The sequence below is a fragment of the Ixodes scapularis genome, unplaced genomic scaffold, assembly GCF_016920785.2.
Source record: "Ixodes scapularis isolate PalLabHiFi unplaced genomic scaffold, ASM1692078v2 PGA_scaffold44__24_contigs__length_19508400, whole genome shotgun sequence".
Lineage (NCBI taxonomy): Eukaryota > Metazoa > Arthropoda > Arachnida > Ixodida > Ixodidae > Ixodes > Ixodes scapularis.
In genome coordinates this window covers 91,719-108,680 of record NW_024609873.1, presented here as the reverse complement: position 1 = coordinate 108,680, position 16,962 = coordinate 91,719, and the positions used below count along the sequence as shown (strand labels likewise).

The 16,962-nt window shown below is 48.8% G+C and overlaps 1 pseudogene; it reads left to right on the top strand.

Moving 5' to 3' along the window:
* Positions 1-3,380: 3,380 nt before the first annotated feature.
* On the top strand, positions 3,381-12,406 carry LOC115320706 (annotated as a pseudogene).
* Positions 12,407-16,962: the final 4,556 nt, after the last annotated feature.

Genomic DNA, 16,962 nt, shown 5'->3' with positions numbered 1-16,962 from the left:
CCAATCATTTTGTTTGCTCTGTGTTAGAGCTTCTTTCAGGTATCAGGTTTTCAGAAACGATATTGTCCGATTTTCCTGGCCCTTTTGTCAGGATGAAGTTGTTACTATCTTGCCTTCCTCACATAGTGGTCCTTTGAGCGAATTATGTGATGTTATATCATAGAGTGGCATAGGGTAATTTTCTCTTCTCTTTTTACGCAGGATGTAATGGCATACCATCATCACAAACGAGAGTGTACAGTGAGGCAGGCTTGGAAACTTGAATAAAGTGATAAGTAGGATTTCAATTTCTGTCTTATCAATTACGCGAAGAACACTGATCATAATGTTTGTATGCTACACATACATACTTTCAGTTGAAAAAATGCAATGCACCTCTTCTTTGTGGCTTTTCTCAGACAGTTTCAGAAGACACCAGTACGTCATTCTCACGAGGAATAGAGCTGCCATAGATTTCCTCATTAATTTCCTGACTAATTTTTAAGAGTGCATCTCCCGATGGTGGCGCCTCTGTATTATCATCATCAATTGAGTTGTCAACGGCGTTTCTTAACATTTCACGAGAATGGAGCTGTATGAGATGAAATTTCACAGGTTGGAATACAGCCGTTCAAAAAAACACCTTTGAAAAGTCAGCTTTTTAAATACAGGCGCCAATTTTTCTGGTCAATTTGAGGGCGTTCTTTCCATTCAGAACGCCCGACATACACGGCGTCCCAGATAGCTTGCACCATACTTAAAGAAACACCAGAGGGCTCTGCAGGAGTGAAATCAACTGTCGTTAGCAAGTGTCTTGAGAAAGTGCGCAGATTTTTTTAATGCGCCTGGTTATGTAAATAACTAAGATTAATGAGCTAACCTTTCAAATATTCTTTTAAGGGCCAAGATATCAATTGTAAAGTTGCAGGGCGCATTGAGAAACACCCAATTAAAGTGTTTGAAACATAATACGTTTTCGTGCTTTTTTCCCGCCTTCGCGGCGCGCTCGCACGCCGTGATTGGGGAAGCGAGTTGTCACGCGATATTTTTTTGTATTTCGCGGGCGTTTTTTTTTTTTTTTTTTGAAGGCCAGGGAAAAGGAGCATGCAAAGTGCACCTTGTTGAAAATGGTTTAATTGGGTGTTTCTTAATGCGCTCTACAACTTTCCATTTCACACCTCGGCTTTTAAACGAAGATTTCAAAAGTTAGCTTGTTACTCTTAATTAAATAAATAGGCTCACTAAAACAATTTCGTGCACTTTCGCAAGAGACTTTCTAACAGCGTACAGTTGGTTTCACTCCCGCAAAACGCTCCGTTTTTTTTTGTGTTTTTTTTTTTAAAGTTTGGTGCAAGTTATTTGGGACACTCCGCATATATGTACTGGTAGTGTACATTTAGTACACTAAAGGCATACATGAAGTGTACTAAACGTGCTCTTGTGGTATGCTAAAAGTACACTCGAGGTGCACTTATGGTATACTACATATGTGCTTGGGGTCTACTAAAGGTATACTATTTTGTTTCATAAAAGTGTGAAACTAGTGCGATTTGCGTACATACCCCAAGTTCACTATTAGTATACTTTCAGTATACTGATTTTGAACGACTTTTCGCTAAGGGTATTCACACGAGGGATATGCATTTCGGGGAGGGATGTGCGTGACGTCAGTGATGGGCGGAACCAGCGGGGCTCCCTTCCCGACACGAGCATTCGCATGAACGGCAGGGAGCCAAGAGGGATGTCTGTGTTATCAGACGCATTTAGCGGTCCCACTCTCGTCAACGTGGCTCAGTGGGCGCTGACAAGAGTAGAGAACTGGAGGCGTACTTAAAACGGCGATCGATTATGGCAGCAGCGCTGTTTGATGCAGAAGACGAACTGTTGCCTGCTACATGAAAGTGACTTTTTAAATGCGTGGATGCAACACAAACACAAAAAGTAATAATAATAAAACAACAACAAGAGTAGTATGAGGAGCGGCTTGAGGACGGCATGGATGAATATCCCTCGGGTGTCACGGACGACATGCACCAAAGCGCAAGCCACAAGCTAGGCGATCACGATGCCGGCATCTCACTGAGCAAAATCTCTAAAGTTGCCAAGACACGTGACTGTCACGTGCCTGTGACGATTATTACGGGTGGAAGAAGAAAAGAAGCGGAAGGGAACGAGCGCGTTCGAGAGAACGGCGAGCGCGAGCAGACAACGGCGAGCACGAGAAGAGAACGGCGGGCGCGAGAGGAGAAGCGGCGGTGAAAGCCAGGGTCGGGACGCGACGCACGGCGACGACCAGAGCTCGGAGGGAGGACCAGCCGCTACGGACGGCGACGCCTGCTACGAGCAACTCCAGGGGGAGTATGAGACACCGGCTTCCGCATCATCACATCAAGCGGCGACGCTCCGCAAGGCACCGGGGAAAGACTTGAACTTGAGGCAAGGACTGTAGCGGGAACGGGCTATCAGTGTATTGACGTGACTTTATCTGCCTTCAGTGTTTTGCTTTTCTTATTGCTAATTCTTTGCCTATTGTTTTGCTTCTGACACGTTCCTATCTTCCTTCTTGTAAATATACAATTTCATGTGTTTGATCCACTCATGGGCGTCGTTTCTCTCTTTTCCCGATTGACGATGACAATTTGGCGAGCCTGCCAGGATTCCATTAATTCACTAGCATGATCTCGTTGGTCCGGAGGAGAGAGTTCGCGACCATGACTGGGTCCGGGGTCGTAGAGATTGATAAATTGATGGCGGCTGGAAGGGAACTAGAATACACTGGAGAGGAGCTGAAGGTCTGGGTTGAGAGGGAGAAAAATATTCAAAGAGAGGAAAGGCTGCAGGCACGGGAGGCGGCAAGAGAAGAGCACGCGGCGCAAGAACGCGCATGTCAAGCGGAATGTGTCCGACTGGATAAGGAGCGGGAAGTTCTATAACTCAGAATCGCGGCCCAGGAAAGAGGAAATCGCGAAGCGCGAGGGGAAAGAGGAGAAGGCGGTTCGACTGGACCAAGTCATAGCGCCAGTCCACACAAACTGATACCGCAGTATAATGAGAGACGCGACGACCTCGACGCGTATTTGCAGAGGTTTGAGCGTACGGCCACAGGCCTCGGATGGCCACAAGACAAGTGGGCAACCACTTTAAGTCTTTGTCTCACAGGAGAAGCCCTGACGGTGGTCGGTCGTATGACCCCTGCGGATGCGATGGATTATACAGAGATGAAACTGGCGCTGCTTCAAAGATTCCGGTATACAAAAGAAGGTTATCGCGAAAAATTTCGTGAGGCGAAGCCCGGAGATGGGGAAACAAGAAAACAGTCTGCAGCCAGGTTGACGGGGTATTTCGATAGGTGGATCGAAGTGGCAGGAGTCGAGAAGACTTTCGAGGCGCTCCGGGACAGAATGCTAATGGAGCAGTTCATGACGACTTGCGCTAGTAAGTTGATGGTCTTTCTCAAAGAAAGAGACTGCTTGACCCTAGATGATTTGGCTGAAAAAGCCGACGTCTTTCTGGAAGCACAGACTCAGCCGAGCGCTTTAAAAGCGAAGGTAGAGGGACAAGACCCGAAAACCAGTGCAAGTACAGTCCCTAAAGCTTTCAGAGAGGACACACGGAGGATCCTCCAATGCTTTTTATGCAATAAGGTAGGACACAAAGCCGAGAATTGCAAGGGTCGCAATCAACAATACAAACAATCGACATGTTGGCACTGCGGCCGGATGGGACACAAGGCCGAGAAATGCACTATGAGGGCCGGCGATACACCACAAGCTTCGTGCCTGTGGACAGCCTCCGACGAAATGGCAGGCGAACCAGATGAGACCTACCTTACGTTAAAGAACGGCGACAAAATACCAGTTGTTAACGCAGCTGTAGGGAGGCCACCCAAGTTTCTGGTGGAGAATATGCCTGTGGTCGAAGGCCGCATTGGCGAGAGAAGAGTTACGGTGCTTCGGGACACTGGCTGCAATACTGTAGTCGTAAGAAAGAACTTAGTGCCCGTTGGGTGCTACACTGGAAACTGTAGTCCCGTATATTTACTGGACCGAACAGTGAAATACTTACCTGAGGCGGAAATTGTGATCAACACACCCTTTCTGGCAGGAAAAGTCGTGGCGAAGTGCATTGACGATCCCCTATACGACTTAGTGCTTGGCAACGTTCCACAAGTGAGAGATCCCAACGATCCGAACCCATATTGGGATTCCGATCAACAACGAAGTGCCGAGATGAAGACACCTACTGTCCAGGGAGTTGGCCACCAGCTGGACATGAGAGCCGAGGTACCAGAGAGGAAGGACCGCAAAGAGGCCTCTCCGTACGACTCGGAAAACACGGACTTGGGACTGATGACTCCGCCTTCAAGTACCGCGGGAGTGGGAGAGTCGAGGAAGAATAAGAGCGGGAACAAATCGGAACCTCCACTGAATGTGCCACAGGTACCGATTCTCGAAACGACAGTCGAGAAGCTTTCGACAGAACAAAGGAACGATGCGTCCTTAAGGAAATGTTTCGACAAGGTCGGAAAGGTGGTAAAGAAACACAAGTGTCGTACGAAGTATGAAATGGTGATAAAGAACAACCTGCTTTTTCGGAACTGTATATTTTCCACCGGGAGGAGTGTAGAGCAGCTGGCTCTCCCAGCAAGATTCCGACCAACTGTTATGGCAATGGCACACGATGGTATCATGTCAGGCCACCGAGGCATGAAGAACACGCTCGGGTTAACGGCTGAAGAGTTCTTTTGGCCGGGCATGCAGAGTGACATCAAGAGGTACGTGCGTTCCTGCGATGTATGCCAGCGCACGGTGCCAAAAGGCAGAGTAGGCAAAGCGCCTCTAGGGACAATGCCGGCCATCGAGACACCATTCAAGAGAGTGTCGATCGGCATCATCGGGCCGATCAACCCAACGGCGAGCTCGGGCAACCGAAGAGCCTGTGCGGATAAGGCGACATGCGTTGCCATTTTCCGTCCAAGAGACAGTCGAAAAGGAGATTTCGGAAATGCTCCGACTGGGCGTTATTGAGCGGTGCACGTCACCGTATAACGCGCCGGTTGTAATTGTTAAAAAGAAAGACGGTTCTAACAGGTTCTGCGTTGATTACAGGAAGTTAAATGACGTGCTTAAGGATGACGCAGAGCCGATTCCAAGGGCGGACGTCACCTTCGCCAAGGTGGGCCGCAAGAAGTTTTTCTCTAAGCTGGATCTAGCGAAGGGATATTGGCAGATCCCGATGGAGGATTCGGCCAAGGAGAAGACAGCGTTCTCGTCGAGTAGCGGACTTTACCAGTTTAGTTTCATGCCTTTCGGGCTCAAGACGGCCTCTGCTACCTTCACCAGACTGATGAGAAAGTTACTTCATGGAATTCCGGAGGCTCATCATTACATCGATGACATTCTCATCGCCTCGGATACGTGGACGCAACACATGAAAACTTGGCAGACAGTTTTTGATCGGTTGCAAGAAGCTAACATCACGGCTCGGCCGAAGAAATGCGAGATCGCATTTACAAAGACGACCTTCCTCGGTCATGAGTTGGGTGGAGGACGAGTCGCACCCCACGCGGAGATCCTTGGAAGGATACAAGAAGCGCCAATGCCGGTGACAAAACGTCAAGTGAAGTCGTTTCTCGGGCTGACAGGCTATTACCGCGATTTCGTTCCAAACTACGCGGATCTTGCTACACCACTGCTGGAGCTCACGAAGAGAGGAGAACGAAAGCAAGTTGAATGGGGGTCAGCACAGGAGGAGTCGTTCGAGAGACTGAAGGACTGCTTATCGAGACCACCTATAATGTTGGCGCCAGATCCCGACAAGGAATTCATTTTGAGGACGGATGCATCTGATGCATGCCTGGGCGCAGTATTGCTCCAGGAAAGTGAAGGACTGCTGCATCCAGTGGGATATGCAAGCAGAACACTGGGAAAATCGGAGAATTACGCCACCGTAGAGAAAGAGTGTCTGGCAATTGTTTGGGCCGTGGAGCGATTTAGGTTGTTCTTATATGGCAGAAAATTTCGCATACAAACGGATCACCGAGCTTTGGAGTTTTTGAACAAAGCGAAGCACTCCAACAGTCGCATAATGCGATGAAGTTTATCATTGCAGGAACAGGACTTTCACATCGAATACATTAAGGGGAAAGACAATGTTGGAGCAGACTTCTTAAGTCGTCTAGAGAGCTAAGCCGTCAGGGGATATTTGTTCGTAAAGGCAGGACACAGGGTTAATGAGACCCGGCCATTAGGATTTTTTTTTCGTTTTTGTTGTTGAATTAGGTATGGACAAGAGTGTGTTGCCCAAGTGATTTGTACGAGCAATTAGGGACGCGAGAGTGTAACCACGGTTTGTTTTTGTGATTTGGGCGATACTAATTTTTGGGATGTGGAAACGGCATACGTGCGTGAGTGCTAAGGACCAAGTGTGGTGGTATTTGTGAATGTGCCGCGGTCACTACAGCAAGCCATCGAGGAGGTCGCCTTCGTGAAGAAACTTCATGTTGTGAAGTTCTCGAAGTGAGGGGGGCGTGTCACGTGCCTGTGACGATTATTACGGGTGGAAGAAGAAAAGAAGTGGAAGGGAACGAGCGCGTTCGAGAGAACGGCGAGCGCGAGCAGACAACGGCGAGCGCGAGCAGAGAACGGCGAGCACGAGAAGAGAACGGCGGGCGCGAGAGGAGAAGCGGCGGTGAAAGCCAGGGTCGGGCCGCGACGCACGGCGACGACCAGAGCTCGGAGGGAGGACCAGCCGCTACGGACGGCGACGCCTGCTACGAGCAACTCCAGGGGGAGTACGAGACACCGGCTTCCGCATCATCACATCAAGCGGCGACGCTCCGCAAGGCACCGGGGAAAGACTTGAACTTGAGGCAAGGACTGTAGCGGGAACGGGCTATCAGTGTATTGACGTGACTTTATCTGCCTTCAGTGTTTTGCTTTTCTTATTGCTAATTCTTTGCCTATTGTTTTGCTTCTGACACGTTCCTATCTTCCTTCTTGTAAATATACAATTTCATGTGTTTGATTCACTCATGGGCGTCGTTTCTCTCTTTTCCCGATTGACGATGACAGTGACACAATGCCGCCAATTGCAAAGAGATCTCACGCCAAGGCGGCGGGGAGCTTTGGTGCAGGCTGAAAAAGAGCTCTCCCATCCCACCTGGGGTGTCTACGTCAGCGCGACTCAGCGCAAAACGTTAGCACGTGACGCGTATCCCAGGGAGCAAATGGAGGGATATTTTCCCCGTGTGGAATCGCGTCGCGTGTCTAGTCAGAGCAGCAATTGTGGCCAAAAGAGGCAACTTTGGGCAGGAAATGCCACCAATCCAGTGCTGGAAGCGACGCGTTACGAGTAATGACGTTACTGGTAACCCGTTACTTTGTTTTTCAGTAACGTACTGTGAGCGCGTGGTATCTTCCGTCCCCTTTTCTTCTTTCTATTACCTTTAACGCGCCCCAAGTGGGCGTGCCTGGTGACGGAAGACAAAGAAGCCGCCCTCATGCGCGACCCGGACCGCTCGTGCGTTCCTGTCTGGTGCCTGTCGCGGACTTTTGTCGAGCCTTCAGCCAGTGAAACCAGCCACCACCAACTCGCTCTTAGCCCAACTACTTAACGTGTACCTTTAATGTAAATATACTTTCTCAATTCCTTTACAAGACTTGGCCTTCATGCCTTACATCTGGCGCAGTCGATTCTGAACCGTGAAAGCCTACACTAGCCCGACCTCCACCCTTGCCTCGAATCGCCTGGTTCCGCCTACGCCGCGACGTGAACCTGACGTGAAGCCATGCCCGGCATTGTCTGGAGCGAACTGGACGCAAGAACTATGTCGTGTAAGCGTCGAGCTTATTAAGGAAGAGCTCGCTGCACGTGAGCTAGACGCTTCCGGCTCAAAAGAAGCCCTCATTCAGCGACTCGCCGCGGACATCGAGGCGCGACGCAAATCTTCGCTTTGCCTGGATCAAGCGTCCCCAGGCAGCACACCAATGTCGGTCCGACATTGGCCTAACATTGGCAAAGACCGGTCTCAATATTGGACAATATTGGAAGCGCTACCCTTTCCAATGTTGGCCCAGTGATCGGTGCCAATGTTGGGCCATCGCTAAACCATGGTTCCAGCCAAGGTGCTCCCACATTGGCGAAGACCGGCGTGATATTGGACAACACTGGAAGCGCGACCCGATCCAATGTTGGCCGTCATGCTGATTTTTGGCCATCGTTGCACTCGCCCAGCTCTTTGCAAGTGCCCTCGCCAAGTTGTTTGCAAAAAGGAAGGTAAACAGACACAAGGGATTGTTTTGAAATCTCCTAACAGTTTATTACACACAGCTTATTCTGTAGACAAGCACAATCTCAGCAATTCGTAATATGTGAAGAGGTACTACTCAGTTGTGACCCCATCACGCTACAGAACTTGACCCCATCACGCTACAGAACCTTTCTGTTTCGTTGCAGCAGTTGCCTCGTCCTTCAACGACAGTTACAACGCTACCAGACCTGTCCGCGTCCCTCCCACAGCTCGAGGGCTCGCCAAAGCAAAACGTGAAAGAATGGCTTGAGGACGTTCGTCGCGTCCAGCAACTTGCGTCTTAGGATGACGCCACCACCCGGCTCATCGCAGCAAGGAGTTGAAAGGTACAGCACGAAACTGGCACCTCGCGTTCGGAAGCCAATACGACACGTGGCCAACTGGGAGAGACGCCCTCAAAGAGACATTCATCACAGAATGGACCCTTATCCACTGGCAGGAACGGGCGATGGACGTGACTCAAGGGATGGGCGAATCCCTTCATCAGTACGCCTTCGCCAAACTAAGGATCATCCAACGCTGCCCTGTAACCCTCAGCGATCCGCAGAAGATTGACTACCTACTCCAAGGCATGCGGGACCAACATATCGTCGCAGCATTGGCAGCCAACAGGCCAACAACCGTCCAAGCCTTTCTTGCGACATGTACGAGCCTGGATAGGTCCGCCCAGCACGCAAGCCCTTCGACTACTCCTGGCCAACCAAATTACCAATCACATTCGTCTAAGTCGGCTAGATCCGAATGTCCAACCCACCCTACTCAGCGCTCTGGCTTGACATCACCGTCACCCGCAGCCTCACGTCAACGCATCGCGGACCTGCCCATCGACCTGCAAGAGGCTAGGTACCAAGCCATCTCGTCACAATATGGAGCTCCAGCGTTTTGTAATGGCCAAGACTTGTCCCAAGCGGTCTGTTATAAATGCAAACACCTCGGTCACCTCGCCTCGAAGTGTACAACATACACCAATCAGTCAGCCCAGGCATCGTCGTCGGCAGCTAGAGCCATGCCTACAGCGCCATTACCACCAGCTCTTCATACCATGCTAGCAACCCTTGAAGGCTCTCAGCTGCAGTGCCCATTCTTTTCAGCCACCATCACTGGAATTGGAGACTATGATGCGTTCCCAGACTCAGGTTCCAAGCTGACTCTCATAGCAAAGTCGCTTGTTCCAGAACGCATGCTACATCCCTGGACTGAGCCTCCACTGGAAGTTGTAAGAGGTACCACCGTACTCCCAGCGGGTGCAGCTTTACTTAAGATCACCATTGGCCCAATCGCGGGAGTCGTCCAGGCCGCGGTTCTGGAACACAACATCCTCCCCTTCATCATTGGTGAAGATTGGTTTCGAGCCGTACAGGTGCGTCTGATCTTTGAGCCTCCACAGCCCGTCCGGCTCCAGCATACGGTCACAGGTCTGTCTATCATAGCAGAACAAAAACTAGCACCACGGATGTCAAACGCCGTAATTCTCACCCAATCAAGCCTTAATTCACAAGTGCAGACCATGTCACAAGACTGCTTACAGAGAGAGCCCTTGCCGTCGTCGGAGCAGCCATCCCGGCAAGCCTTCGCCCAAGAAACTCCATGTTTGCCTTTAAATAGTCCCAATGCCGAGCTGCCAGCCCAGATAGCCGGTACTGTTGTTAAAGTCATTCACGTTGATCTTCCGCCAGCCCTCCTTGGAGATCAGTTATCTTTCAGTCGAAATATTGTCATTGCCGACATTTTGACACAGCAGAATGGAGTCTTTGCCCGTCACGAAGATGACTTAGGCTATTTTACAGGCATGCAGCATCGCATTGACCTGTTACCAAACGCCTTGCCCTACAGCCGTAGCCCATACCGATATGCTCCCGAAGACAGACGGTTTCTGGAAAAACAGATAAAGAAACTCCTGGACCAAGGTGTTATTCTTCACGCATCTGGCCCATGGGCTTTTCCAGCGGTCGTAGTGTCTCGCGGAGATAAGAAACGTTTGTGTGTTAGCTATGCACCACTCAATGAACGCACGATCACGGTGGTGTACCCCCTGCCTCTTGTGGATGATATCATCCATGACATCGCTGGATGCGCGTACTTCGATACCATGGACTTGAAAAGTGCATACTGGCAATCAGCCTCCGCCCCCAAGAATATGAAAAGACAGCTTTCATCACTCACCACGGCATGTAGATGTGGACTCAGATGCCTTTTGGTTTGAAAAATGCGGCATCCACATTCCAACGTCTCATGCAGACAGTCTTTCAAGATCTGAAGCCCCGCCCCGACAAGTCTGGTATTCGTGTATATCTTGATGATATTCTTGTTTATGCTCAGTCGTTCGACACGTTTGCGCAACTTCTTTGTGAAGCCCTCCAATCGCTTCTGGACAATGGACTTAAGGCCTCGTTAGACAAGTGTCGTTTTGGCCTTCCACAGATTAAGTTTCTCGGATTTGTTATATCCAGCGCAGGCCAGCAGCCAGACCCCGATAAAGCCGCAGCCATGTGCCGCATTCAAACTCCTCGCAATCAGAAGCAAGTAATCTCATGGATACAAACAGCTAGCTTCTATCGGCGCTTCATTAAGGATTTTTCCAAAGTTGTGACCCCGCTACAAGCCCTCATCAAGGCCCCAGAGTTTTTATGGACTCCAGAGTGTGAGCAAGCCTTCCAGACAATCCGCACAGCTCTAACCCAGCCTCCCCTCCTTGCTCACTTTGCCCCAAATGCTCCCACAACAGTGACAACTGACGCCTCTGGCACAGCATTAGGTGCGGTGCTTTCACAAGTACAAGATAACAAGGAAGTTGTTATCGCCTATGCCAGCCGTGCCCTCACTTTAGACGAGCGAAAGCTCCATAGCAATGTGTGGGAATGCCTAGCCGTGCATTGGGCAATCACCATGAAGTTTCGTCATTACCTGGTTGGTAAGACGTTCATTCTCATCACAGACAACTGGACTGTGGCATGCTTGACAAAAAGTGCAAAGCCCTCTCGCCGATTCACGTCTATGCTTATGGACTTGGTCGAGTTCGACTTTTCTGTACAGCATCGTCCAGGTCGTCAAAATGTGGTAGCCGACCACTTGTCCCGCCTGTCATGTGCTACCATACAATCCCCTCAGACCCTATCTGCGCTGTAAAACGAAGACACTGAATGCTGCGCCATTCTGCAGAGCTTATCCAATGTAGATGTACCAACAGAGTTCACCCTTGTGGACAACATCTTGTACCGCCGGTCTCCTTCAGGCACGTGTGCTGTTGTCACTCCATCAGTCTTGCGTCCAGCAGTTCTTCAGGCTCTACATGACTCTGCAGGACATTTCGGCATATAGCGAACAGTTCAAAAAGTGCGAGATCGCTATTGGTGGCCACACATGGAGCGGTCAGTTCAGAGATATGTGTCATCTTGCCAGACCTGTCAACAGTATAATCGTCCGACATCCCGCAACCTTGGACTCCTCGGTAGGATGCTGACACCGGACATCCCTTTCTCGAGCATTGCCATGGATCATGTGACCATGCCGCCCAGTGGTGATGCTCGGTACATCCTGAATGTTATAAACTTTGCAACTCGTTTTCTTGCACCAGCAGCAGTATCGTCGACATCTGCACGTGACGTCATTCAACACTTGCATCGAATTTTTTGTATCTATGGAACTCCGGATCACTGTCTCTCTGATCACGGCTCAGCCTTTGGATCAGTTGAGTTCAAGCGCTTCATGCGCCTACACAGCGTAGAGCTCCACTACTCCTCAGCCTACCGGACTGAAGGTAATGGCCTTGTAGAGCGGAGCAACGGAACACTCCTCACAGCGCTGCGCAAGCTTAGCGCATTGGAACCCTTGGCATGGCCCGCCAAGCTACACGAAGCTGCCTTTGCCGTTAACACGTCAATTAATTCGAGCACAGGCTATCCGCCTTTTCAGCTGTTGTTCGGCTACGTACCTAAGCTTCCACTACAGCAACATCGCCATATTCAGCAGTCAAGTCTCGTTGAGCGTATTCTCGACATGACTAATCAACGGTCTGAAGCAGCAGCTAACACCGAGACAGCACAGTCCTTGCGTAAAGACTTTACGACCGTAGCCACCGTCCACATGATTTCACAGTCGGCGATCGTGTATGGGTGAAACGCCAAGTGCCTGTCCCCCATGGCAAGCTCGCTCCCCGATTCAATGGAGTTTACCGCCTTGTAGAGCAGTCGACTCCTACCACCTTCAAGGCCTTCGGCATGTCTGGTTTGGGATCTCGTATTCTTAACTGACCCAGGACAGTACATGTGTCCCAGATTAAGTTGTATATTCCCCCGACTACCTCAGTAGAGATTCAGTCGCCCACTTGCGAAGTAGAACCGTCCAGCCTAGCCACACAAGTAGCAAGCTAAGGAGAAGAGCCAATAAGCCCCGAAGAACAGCAGCGTTCCGCCGAAGGGACAGCAGAAGGTGAACCGTCTCCTCAGCTGCCACAGGGTCATCAGCGCTTACAACGTATTTGGCGAAGACCTCACTATCTATGTCACAATGAGTTGGACTGAACGTTTGCCCCGGCCGTTCTTATTCTTGTTCTAGTAACTGTGAATTTGGCTTCACACAAACTAAGGGACTCGGTTCTCATAGATACGGCGGGAAGTGAGTGCGTTCGTCTCTTTCTTTTTTTCTTTTGCGTGCTGTTGAAGCCTTAAATTTGCATTCCAGCGTCAACCATTTACCTTTATTCGAGGTTTGCTGTGAGAGTGACTATGCGTTTCGAATGTTAGGCCTCATTTCGCATATTTGTGATCTTAGCTATAGCCTAGTGCTTCTAGTGGTAAACTTTTGCTTATTTTTTTAATATTAGTTGATAGCCATTGCCTTCTGCGTTCTTTTCGTTTTATTTTGTCGTAACCAAGTGGTTTGTTTCTTTTGCTCTAAACCAGGGGTCTCCAAACCACGGCCCGCGGAGGTCTTCCGACCGGCCCGTGGCTGACTGCAGTCCTCCCATTGGAGCCTGGCCCACGGCCCGCTTCCAGCACGCCCGCTGCTACTGGCCAAAAAATAAGCGCATGTAAAACGGCGCCGCGGCGCGCACCAACAGCGTAAACGAAGTTACCAGAAAAACACGAGAGAAAACTGCCTACCGTAAGATGTGTCCTCTGGTCATATTAGTAATTGGACATTGTCATTAGCAGAATCCACACTCCTAGTCCCCTGTTCCATATCTGGGTAACTAAGTACGTTAAAGTTAATTTACGTCCCTATGTATATTGTGCTTGGTGTACTGTGTCGTAGCTATTAAATATTGTCAGCATAACTTCTAACGTTCTCACTCGTCTTCTGGCCTGTTTGAACTTGCCGAAGTTCGTATGCGTTCTGGTTTATGCTGGTATGTTTTCTGGGCTCCAATTGTGTGATGTCATAAGCAGCTAAATGATTACATTTCGTAACAAAGTGAATGCATTCATCCACCTTAGAATATTTTTGTTTCATGTTCACTCTAACTTTAAATATTGTATATTTAAATGCTTAGATATCTATGATTATTTATTTAGATATTCCTCATTTACATCTGCCCATTTATATTTCCGGCCCTCAAGACAGAGACAGAGCCTCGATCCGGCCCCTTAGCCAAAAAGATTGGAGACCCCTGCTCTAAACCAAGAGACTTGGTCTTTTAAGGCTACGGTGGGATGTGAGCGCGTGGTATCCTCCGTCCCCTTTTCTTCTTTCTATTACCTTCGACCAGTGTTGTGCCCGTTACCGAAAAAAAGTCACGAAATAGCGTTACTCGTTAGTTTGGTAAAAAGTAACGCGTTATCGAACTACGTTACTCTTTTACAAACGTACCGATATACCGTTACCGTTACTTTTCAAAAATAACGAACGTTACTTTTACGTTACTTTTCTCTTGGAGTACATATGTTTGGCAGAGATGTGTGATAAGCCTCCGTAACAAGCTTGGATAAAGATAAAATTTACAGAGTGGTTTCATAGTGTTTTGGTGCGCAAAGTAGCTTAATTTTCGGCATGCAGATTAGGCATTGAAACTGTAAATTACCTGATTCTGTCTCCTTTAGTTGATACATTTTATTCAGACCCGTTGGTCATGGCGACGGACTTTCGTTATTCATGCCCGTCTCACGCGCAGAATGAGTCGGAGATGTTGGTCAATCCGCTTTTATAAACTAGAGTGCCTTCATGTCCGACATGAAGGCACTCTATTGTAAACTACAGCATGCGAACGAGGACTGCTGGAACACAACCAGCCAACCAACACCCCTTCCTCATCTGTACGCCGGTTTTAGTAACAGTCCGGTTCATACTATTACCAGAGACTGATTTACTTCACTATCTGGAACAGGACACCGGTTACCAGCACACTGGCTATAATCACTTGCTGCCTCTTACCAGCAGTAGCTCTTAGTTTTTCTGTGAAAAAAAAAGGTTTCGTGTTTGTAAGTTTTCTTTCCAGGTTTAAAACTTTTTTTCTTAATTTTTTTATCATGACCTTAGGGAAGTAAAGACTAATGAAGTGTGGCTGTTTGGCCGAGTTGGTTTGACATCTTATACAATCTTGTGCGCAACAAAGACGAGGACAAAAGCAGAGAAGAGGACACAACAAGGCGCAACTTTCAACTGAATTTGATTGAAAACGTGAAAACGAGCTAGTCAAAAGGAGTATTGTTAACCTGTGTTTCACCAATGTACTAAAAAAGCCCTGTGAGCATTTGATCCCCCAGGGTTTTAATCAGCAAGTTTTGCGCTTGCTCGCAGCTGGGTATCCAAAACACATTCTTGCTGCGGTCGCGGAAGGCCTTCTAAGAAAGCGTTGTCTCGTAGAAAACAATGGGAGCCAGCCGGTAAGACAAAAAGGAAAAGTTGTTGTGATTCCGTATATACACCGAGTGTCGCACAATCTAAAGAAAATAGCAATGCGATCAAATGTAAAGGTAGTGTTTTCTGCGCCCAATAAGCTCATCGACCTGTGCAAACTATCAAAGCCTGGCGTGCCTGCCAAACATGGATGTGAAAAGAAGCACAGAACGAAATTTGTCGACTGTACAGATGGCGTGGTTTAGCGCATTCCGTTGTCCTGTGGCAGCCACTACGTCGGGCAGACGGGGCGCTGCCTAAATGATCGGCTTCGCGAGCACAATAACAACGTGCAAAAAAAGAACGGTGGCTTTCTTGACTTGCATTGCAGGACATGCGGTTGTACCCCACTGTTAGATGAATGCGTAAAGATTGGGAAATGCAAGTCAGCGGTAACACGCGAAATCATAGAAGCCGAGCACATTGATTATTTAGGAGACATGTGTGTTGCTATGCCGTCGATTGCATTATCGGAGAAGGAATTGTTTTTCCTGAGAACGAGATAGTTTTGTTTCCCAGTTATGCTCTGTCATGGTTTTCTTTTTTTCCTTTACTTTTGTCTTTTTGTTGTCATTGTAACGATGGTTGAGACTATATATACCGGAACACGTTTTCAATAAAATTCAGTTGAAAGTTGCGCCTTGTTGTGTCCTCTTCTCTGCTTTTGTCCTCGTCTTTGTTGCGCACAAGATTGTATAATAAAGACTATAGTCAGTTACAGGTTAAGAAGGTAGCGGCAAATGCCCCTCTAAGGGAATCAGATATCCCTCCGCCACCTTTGCATCCAATAGCGTCCCACCGTTTCCGTGACGTCGCGGACAACGCGCGAGGAGGGTCTTGCCTTTCTGTACATATTTGCTTTATCTTTGGACTTTTACTTAGCATTGTGGAAGCCACGAGAGGGAGATTAGAGTTCTCCCCCACCGACGGAAACAAATACGACTTTCGGGGATTAGCTTCCCCCCCGATGGATACAAAGGCTGCTTTCAGGGGCTCGGTTCCCTCTCCGACAAATACAAAGGTCGCTTTCTTAAAAAGTGGGATCGGAGACAAGTGGGAATCCATTGAAGCGGAACAAGGAGCGTTTCCAGTGAACTCTTCTTTCGACTGCGGAGAGATTTGAAACGGGCGCATCACACTTGTGGGAGGAGCTTCTCCTACCTTCTTGACTTGTAACCGACTATAACCAAGCGAAAGATTTTCTGTGTACAAAAATTGGGTCAGGAACTTTCAGGCAGCGAGGGGGAGAGCGAGGGTAAAATTATTCCATAAAGGGTGTTTCCTTTTTTTTTGAAACTAGAGAAATGAGCAAATCGCTTCGCCACTAGTTGTCCACTGTTGTAAACGGATGTCTCTCCACGGCTGTCCACTTCTGTTGCACAAAGCAGAGGGGGGGGGGGGGGGGGGGAGGAGGGAGGGGAGGAGGCTGTAACGCAGTCGTTCGTTCATGCCTTGTGGGTGGAGACACGACGAAAAAAAGAAAAGGAGGATGGACGGAATTAGCTGGTAGCAGAAGGTTTGTTTCGCCTTCAAGACGTGAGTTTTTTTTTAACTTTACTGTGACGGGTGCTGGTTCCGTGCAGCGATAAGCTGGTGCAGGATTTTGAGATAAGCTCGTGCAGGATTTCACCAGTTTTGGTCAAAAGTAACGAGTAACGAGTAACGAAATTTGGCAGCCGACACCGTAAAAAAGTAGCGGAAATACTTTACTCGTTAGTCATTCAGAATACTAATGAGTACATTACTGCGTTAGCGAAAAATGTAACGCGTTACCAGTAACGTCGTTACTAGTAACGCATTACCTCCAACACTGCCTTTGACGCGCCCCAAGTGAGCGT